Raw genomic sequence first — 7,500 nt, 5'->3', positions numbered from 1 at the left:
CTCAGCACAGAATGGACACCCTTCCCCAACAGTAAGATCCAGGTGTACCAGATGCATATTGGTGGCTGTGGCTCCATGTATTATCCTCCATTGGAGGTCAGCTGTCCTCTTTTCAATAGGCAGTTTTTATAAAGACCACCAACAAGCCTTTTGGGGAGGCACCTGGACCAAGCACACCCACCCACCTCGTTCATTTGACCCCTTCCAGGGAAGAAGCACCGGACAGTTTTACACAGATTTTGTACATGTCCTTCTTTCCCACCGCCCTGAACTCCCCCAGCTCCGGGGTATGGAAGGAGAGCAGCATCCCCATGTCCTCCTCTAATGCCCCCACTGCAGCGCAGGGAACACATCATCCAGACCCTCCTTCCACCGATCAGAATTGGAAGTGTCACATTCTGCCGATGAAGTACTGGCAAGGAGTCGCAGACCTCATCGGCGACCTTCCTCAGTAGACGAGATGACCGGATCCCCGCTCTTTCTCCCAGCTCCTCCAACGATCTGCTCCTACTTCGCATCAGATGACCCAGCTTGGTACACCCCACACCTAACAGGCATGAACGTAGGCTGGCTGACCCCACAGCACGGGGACTGGATGGCAGTGTTGTAAAAAAAGAGGCTCTCCAAAGCCTGCTTAACAGACTCATAAAATGGAGTCAAGCCAGACAAATCACCCCCCTCTAGCTTTAAGAGGAAAATGTGCTTGTCTAAGCCCAATCGGCCCACTCCCCTCATCAATGTATAGGTTGTGTCGACCCAGCTAGAACGGTCACAGTAAAACCGTTTCTGGGCTGCTTGAAGCCGGAAAGCCATGATCCTGGAAGAAATGTCCACCAGGCCTTGCCCACCCTCATGCAGTGGCAGGTACAGGGCCACAGCTTTAATCTAATGTTGTCCAGACCAGAAGAAATTGACAAGGGTCCTCTGAAGCTCTTGTATCAGACCCCCCAGTGGCTGTACAATCATTAGTCTGCGCCACAGGGTAGAGGCAGCTAGATTATTGGCTACCAGCACCCTTCCCCTATAAGACAGCTGGGGTAGCACCCATTTCCACCTTGACAGTCTGGCTCACACTTTCTCCACTACACCCTCCTAGTTCTTTTTCTGAAAGACATCGGAGCCCCCAAAGTCTTCATCCCATCTCTGCCCCACTGAATCATCTCTGGTAACTGTGGTACGGACCCCATCTGAAGCTGACCTGCCCGCAGCGATTCGCTCTTTTCCCAATTGACTCTATACACCTTTAAAGCATTTGAGAGAAACTTAACATCCTCACCCCCTGTAATAAAAACTATCACGTCATCTGCATACACAGACAGTGCTATCGTGAGACCCTTCATTACCCCAGGCACAGAGAATCCAGTAAGCCTCGCTCTTAAAAAACAAAGTATTGGTTCAATTGCCAGATAATATAACTGCCCTGAAATTGGGCATCCCTACCTGATACCCCTTTGGACAGGGATGGGGCAGCTCAAATCACCCCCCACCCAGGCCCCAGTATACAGTAAACTCATCCAAGACAAAAAAAACATCCCCAAACCCAAAAGCTTTCATTGTTTTGAATGACTACTGGTGGTCTACACAGTCAAAGGCCTTCTCCTGATCCAAAGAAGTTTACAAATGTCTAAAACATTCTTATCAGAAACAAGTTATCAACAATAGAGAGGTCAGGTCCAGTCAGTCTGGTCCAACAGCCCCAGATACTGTTTCAAACTGTCTGAGAGACATTTAGATACAATGTTTTAGAAGAGCCAATGAAAGCACAGCACATTGACAGGAAACAGGAAGAGAAAAGATTCACACACCACTTCAGAAAAATCCCCCCCAACAGATCCCAAAAAGTCCTTATAGAACTCAGATGGTAAACCATCGATGCCAGGGGCTCGGCCTGATGAGAGCTGCATCACTGCTGTGGACAGCTCCTGCAGAGTAATATCAGAGTCCAAAGCAACTCTCTGCTCAGGGCCCAATTGAGGAAGTCCATGTAACAGCTGTGCAGTACAAAGAGAATCACAATCCTCCGCCTTATAGAGGGCAGAGTAGAAATCCACGGCATGTTGGCGCATTTCACTGTCATCCGTGGTCACCTTCCCATCAGGGAGAAGAAGGCAGACCATCTGTTTGCGTTGCAATGTCGACTGTCCTAGGTTTTATTTTAAGTACCAGGAGCGCCATATCTTTCAGGGTAGCAAAACGAGACCTAATCAAGGCACCCTTCACTCTTTCATGTAAAAACGACCTCAGTTCATTTCTCTTGTCCTGTAAGTTCATGACTAGTCCGGGGTCATTCTGAGTGAGCAACTTCAATTCAATAAATTTGATGTCCTGTCCAAGGGTCCTGATAGTCTCTCTAACTTCAGTACGAGACAGAGGAGTATACTGTTGACAAACAATTGTATTTGGGCCTTCCCAACCTCCCACCATTGTCTCAAGGACTCAAAATTCCCTTTTGTAAACCTGAATTTTTCCCAAAACAACAAACACCTTTCCCAAAACATGACATAATGTAACAATTTAACATTACGATACCAATAAGGTGATGATGTTCGTAGACAGGACAAGTGGATATCAACAGACACCTTATGATGATCAGAAAAACCCACAGGAGTAATATCACACCTTCAACCCTACTACAGTAGTGATCAGATACATACAACCTGTCTAACCTTCAACCCTACTACAGTAGTGATCAGATACATACAACCTGTCTAACCGTCCAACCCTACTGCAGTAGTGATCAGAATACATACAACCTGTCTAACCTTCTAATCCTACTACAGTCGTGATCAGATACATACAACCTGTCTAACCTGACTGTACTGACATGACCTTCATTAATTTTTAACCACGTGTACAGCCTAAATGTTGCATTTCTTACTCTCGAAACATCAGAAAGCTCAAACTCAGTTAATAGACCAGACAGGCAAGTGGCTGACCGCAGGTGAGGTTCTTCAGCGGTGCGATCAACAGTCAAATCCACTGTACAGTTCCAGTCCCCCCCTAAAACCATACACCCCTCTTGGTCATACTGTCTTCAGGTTAATTTATTTGATCAAATACTGCAATACGCTCTGTACCGTCATTAGGAGCATAAACATTACAAATAAAAAATATATATAAAAAAAATCCATAACATCCACCTTGACCAATAAAACCTGACCCTTGACAATCTCTGTTGCAGATACCACAGTCACACCCTAAGCCTGAGGAAAACAAGATGGCCACCCCAGCACTGAAATTAGTACCATGAAAGAGTATATGCTGCCCCTCCCACCACATACCCCAGTCCACCTCAATAGCCTCATCAATATGTGTCTCCTGTAGGAAAACTACATTAAGCCTTTTCTGTTTTATTACTTCTAATACCCAAGCCCTCTTATTCCTGTCCCTTCCCCCATTAATATTGAGAGAACCCACTGTTAGTACATGGGCATCTTCTCCACTACCTGTGAGACTAGCTCCACATGAACCCCCTCCTGTACCCCATCACTTGTACTGGGCATCTTCTCCACTACCTGGGATACTAGCTCCATGTGAACCCCCTAAACGGTGGTACATTCAAAATCGTTACCCTTGTTGACGGAGAAAAAAGCGGCATAACTTGAATAAACATTCCTTTAAGAAGTACACCATGCTCAACCATCCGATCAACAAGATGGTCTTCTTTAAGAAGTACACCATGCTCAACCATCCGATCAACAAGACACTCTTCTTTAAGAAGTACACCATGCTGAACCATACGATTAACAAGATGGTCTTCTTTAAGAAGTACACCATGCTCAACCATCCGATCAACAAGATGGTCTTCTTTAAGAAGTACACCATGCTCAACCATACGATCAACAAGACACTCTTCTTTAAGAAGTACACCGTGCTCAACCATACGATCAACAAGACACTCTTCTTTAAGAAGTACGCCATGCTCAACCATACGATCAACAAGACACTCTTCTTTAAGAAGTACACCATGCTCAACCATCCGATCAACCAGACACTCTTCTTTAAGAAATAGGCCATGCTCAACCATACGATCAACAAGACACTCTTTTTTAAGAAGTACACCATGCTCAACCATCCGATCAACAAGATGGTCTTCTTTAAGAAGTACACCATGCTCAACCATACGATCAACAAGACACTCTTCATTAAGAAGTACACCATGCTCAACCATCCGTTCTACAAGACACTCTTCTTTAAGGAGTACACCATGCTCAACCATCCGTTCTACAAGACACTCTTCTTTAAGAAGTACACCATGCTCAACCATACGATCAACAAGACACTCTTCTTTAAGGAGTACACCATGCTCAACCATACGATCAACAAGACACTCTTCTTTAAGAAGTACACCATGCTCAACCATCTGTTCTACTAGACACTCTTCTTTAAGAAGTACACCATGCTCAACCATACGATCAACAAGACACTCTTCTTTAAGAAGTACACCATGCTCAACCATACGATCAACAAGACACTCTTCTTTAAGAAGTACACCATGCTCAACCATACGATCAACAAGACACTCTTCTTTAAGAAGTACACCATGATCAACCATACGATCAACAAGACACTCTTCTTTAAGAAGTACACCATGCTCAACCATACGATCAACAAGACACTCTTCTTTAAGAAGTACACCATGCTCAACCATACGATCAACAAGACACTCTTCTTTAAGGAGTACACCATGCTCAACCATACGATCAACAAGACACTCTTCTTTAAGAAGTACACCATGCTCAACCATACGATCAACAAGACACTCTTCTTTAAGAAGTACACCATGCTCAACCATACGATCAACAAGACACTCTTCTTTAAGGAGTACACCATGCTCAACCATACGATCAACAAGACACTCTTCTTTAAGAAGTACACCGTGCTCAACCATACGATCTACAAGACACTCTACTTTAAGAAGTACACCGTGCTCAACCATACGATCAACAAGACACTCTTCTTTAAGAAGTACACCGTGCTCAACCATCCGATCAACAAGACACTCTTCTTTAAGAAGTACACCGTGCTCAACCATACGATCAACAAGATGGTCTTCTTTAAGAAGTACACCGTGCTCAACCATACGATCAACAAGACACTCTTCTTTAAGAAGTACACCGTGCTCAACCATACAATCAACAAGACACTCTACTTTAAGAAGTACACCGTGCTCAACCATCCGATCAACAAGACACTCTTCTTTAAGAAGTACACCGTGCTCAACCATACGATCAACAAGACACTCTTCTTTAAGAAGTACACCGTGCTCAACCATACGATCAACAAGACACTCTTCTTTAAGAAGTACACCGTGCTCAACCATACGATCAACAAGACACTTTTCTTTAAGAAGTACACCGTGCTCAACCATACGATCAACAAGACACTCTTCTTTAAGAAGTACACCGTGCTCAACCATACGATCTACAAGACACTCTTCTTTAAGAAGTACGCCGTGCTCAACCATACGATCTACAAGACACTCTTCTTTAAGACGTACACCGTGCTCAACCATACGATCAACAAGACACTCTTCTTTAAGACGTACACCGTGCTCAACCATACGATCAACAAGACACTCTTCTTTAAGAAGTACACCGTGCTCAACCATCCGATTAACAAGACACTCTTCTTTAAGAAGTACACCGTGCTCAACCATCCGATCAACAAGACACTCTTCTTTAAGAAGTACACCGTGCTCAACCATCCGATCAACAAGACACTCTTCTTTAAGACGTACACCGTGCTCAACCATACGATCAACAAGATGGTCTTCTTTAAGAAGTACACCATGCTCAACCATACGATCAACAAGACACTCTTCTTTAAGAAGTACACCGTGCTCAACCATACAATCAACAAGACACTCTACTTTAACAAGTACACCGTGCTCAACCATACGATCTACAAGACACTCTTCTTTAAGAAGTACACCGTGCTCAACCATACGATCAACAAGATGGTCTTCTTTAAGAAGTACACCGTGCTCAACCATACGATCAACAAGACACTCTTCTTTAAGAAGTACACCGTGCTCAACCATACGATCTACAAGACACTCTTCTTTAAGAAGTACACCGTGCTCAACCATACGATCTACAAGACACTCTTCTTTAAGAAGTACACCGTGCTCAACCATCCGATCAACAATTCAGTCTTCTTTAAGAAGTACACCATGCTCAACCATCCGATCAACAAGACACTCTTCTTTAAGAAGTACACCGTGCTCAACCATACGATCAACAAGATGGTCTTCTTTAAGAAGTACACCATGCTCAACCATACGATCAACAAGACACTCTTCTTTAAGAAGTACACCGTGCTCAACCATACGATCAACAAGACACTCTTCTTTAAGAAGTACACCGTGCTCAACCATACTATCAACAAGACACTCTTCTTTAAGAAGTACACCGTGCTCAACCATACGATCAACAAGACACTCTTCTTTAAGAAGTACATCATGCTCAACCATACGATCAACAAGACACTCTTCTTTAAGAAGTACACCATGCTCAACCATACGATCAACAAGATGGTCTTCTTTAATAAAAAACACCACCGCTTCATTCATTCGTGACGCATAAGCAACATTCTCATATCCTACCTTATCTCCTAGGGCGACCAGAAACTCCTCCACAGTGACAGTAGCTACAGTAACACACTTAAAGCCGTGCCGAAGTGACAGAGACGGCGTCCCCATGTGGGTCGCAATCCCCACCAAAGCCAGGGCAATTTCGACAAGAAAAACAATCAACTTAATTCTTCCACAACAAATAAATAAGATACATAATCACCTGTGTAGGAAAACCACCAAGAAAAGTAAAACAAGACAAGAAGGAAAAACATGCGATGTAACTTCAGACAACACTCGCACTCACTCATACAATTCCCAGCATGCACCAAACACTCCCAGCATACAGAGAGAGAAAAGGTGTGTGTGTGTCCTCTAAATGCTCTTAGCCTAAGATATCTATTATCTGACTCTCGAGTTACCTTTCTCACCTGAGTTCTCCCCTGTTGAGGTCAGGCATGGCCTGCGGATCACAGCACGCATCCCAGGGAGCGGCCCAGGCCAAACTAATCAAAGGCAGATCAGTGGTAGATTAGCCAGTCGGACTCGACCTCCAGGTTTTCCCAGAATTCAATTAAGGCTTGGATAATGACTGGGAGCGCTGGAACCTGGAGTTATTTGGATTGCTCTGCAGCCGAGCTGATTGAATTCCGAGGGTTGCCGCGAGCTATGGTGGAATAGAATACTCTGAGCCAGAGTTGTCCCTGCCAGAGAGGGAGGAGAGTACCCGGAGTGAGGAGCCTATGTACACTCTGCCTATGTACACACACACGCACACAAACCACACATACATACGCACACACACATACACGCCACACACACACACAAACACATTATTTTGCCAATGGAGACTTTTCAAATGACATTCCGTGTCCTTACCAGTCGGAGAATATTGAATCTGGAGTATCCAGTTCAGTGCAATACAC

The 7,500-nt window shown here is 44.4% G+C and overlaps 1 protein-coding gene across 1 annotated transcript in view; it reads left to right on the top strand.

The window, feature by feature from the left end:
• LOC135546830 (interleukin-1 receptor accessory protein-like 1-A) overlaps positions 1-7,500 on the top strand; it is a 174,334-nt gene that overhangs the window by 162,396 nt on the left and 4,438 nt on the right. The window lies entirely within an intron of this gene.

This window comes from Oncorhynchus masou, chromosome 10, assembly GCF_036934945.1.
Source record: "Oncorhynchus masou masou isolate Uvic2021 chromosome 10, UVic_Omas_1.1, whole genome shotgun sequence".
Classification (NCBI taxonomy): Eukaryota; Metazoa; Chordata; class Actinopteri; order Salmoniformes; family Salmonidae; genus Oncorhynchus; species Oncorhynchus masou.
This window is presented reverse-complemented; position numbering and strand designations above follow the sequence as displayed.